We start from the raw sequence: 1,656 nt of genomic DNA, 5'->3' as shown, positions 1-1,656 counted from the left end.
TATATATATATTATTATTATTATTATTATTATTAACTCAGAATGTTGGCTGACAATCAGCTCATATCAATATTTATTTTATTAATTAAAGAAAGCTTCCCTGATCAGACTTTGGTACTGATGGAATCCACAGAGATTTCAAGCTGTCTTTTAGCTAATTATACAAATGGCTCCTCTATAGTTACTGAATCTTAATTTAACAAGATGATGATAATTAGACATGATAATTATCTACGGCACAGTAACAATTAAACCATTGTTTTACACCTATATAATTTCACTGACATGCACATATACAAGTATAAATGCACAGCCTGATTCTTAAACAGCCACACAAACCACACAAAACATGCAACCAGTGTAAGTTTGAGGAGAAATTGGTTCAGTCGAATAAATAAATAAATAAACCTAATTTTGTGTGTGCACACTTGTAGCTCTACCAAGGTACAATGACATGACATCAATCACAATTATGACTAATATGTATTGCAACACAACATTCAAAAGCATATCCACATGATGCAAACCTTCCAGAAATGACTCTGGAATTTAAATTTCAACACCATAAAATGATTATTTAATGCAGAATTGCATGGTGAAATGTTTCATTTGAGCCAAAGATCAATTTAAGAGCCTTTTCTTTTAAAAAATGACCAGTCAAACCAGAAGAGACAGATGATGGACAGTGGAAAGGCGGGCTGCGCGACTGAAGGAGCTCTGGAGGAAGGGACGGCTCTTTGTTCTGGTAGAGAGGAGATCTCTGGGGAGAGCTGGTGTTATTCTTTACCAGTGTGATACCAGCATGGCTCACTGCCCACAGACTGTCTGCTTCCATTTGACTATCTTTTGTCATGTAATTCTCTGGTTCAGGCAGTCCGATGAGAGTGTGTAGTTTACTAGATAGCAGAGTATCCAAGAAGATATGTTAGATAAAGTGATGAGAAAGTGGTTTTGTTTCCACAACGAAGGGCTATTTATTGTCGCATATTTGTGTGTGTGTTTGTGCACAAATTTTACTTACAAAGGATCACACTTATAATTTATTAGTCCACTTCTCATGTCCTTGAGGGGAGGCCGGACAGACATAACGCAGACCTGCACACACACACCTAAAACAGCATAAAATATAGAAATGTCTAAAAAAGGACAAAAGGGACCATTGCCAACCAGGCTATCAGCCGAAAGCAAATTACTACCCCCTACACACAGACACACACACAATCACACCACAGACACACACCACCTCCCTCCTCCTTGCTGTCGGATTGTCATGGCAACCATGACTACTAATATATATATATATATATATATATATATATATATAGCAGATAGAACAATGGTGAATAATAAACTAATCTAATTGTTATGACCTTTTTCAATTAAAAACTGCAGAATGGTCAATGATTTGGTGCTCATTTTTAGTCCAGAATTACATTTAATTTAGATGCTGTTTTGATACTGTTCTGATACCATAATGATGAAAAAGCCTCATTAAAAAAATTATATCAGCAAATTCTTGAAAAGAAAACCTTTGTAAAACCCTTAGAATATTTTTTTATTATTTCTTAGAAAAATAATTGTAATATTAATATATATGATAATTTGATATTTAAGCAAATATCATGTCATGTGTCCCCAAAAGAACAATGATATTTAT

This window comes from Sinocyclocheilus rhinocerous, unplaced genomic scaffold, assembly GCF_001515625.1.
Source record: "Sinocyclocheilus rhinocerous isolate Xijiao unplaced genomic scaffold, SAMN03320098_v1.1 scaffold603, whole genome shotgun sequence".
Taxonomy (NCBI): domain Eukaryota; kingdom Metazoa; phylum Chordata; class Actinopteri; order Cypriniformes; family Cyprinidae; genus Sinocyclocheilus; species Sinocyclocheilus rhinocerous.
The sequence above is the reverse complement of the archived record's forward strand: the minus strand, read 5'-3'. Positions refer to the sequence as shown.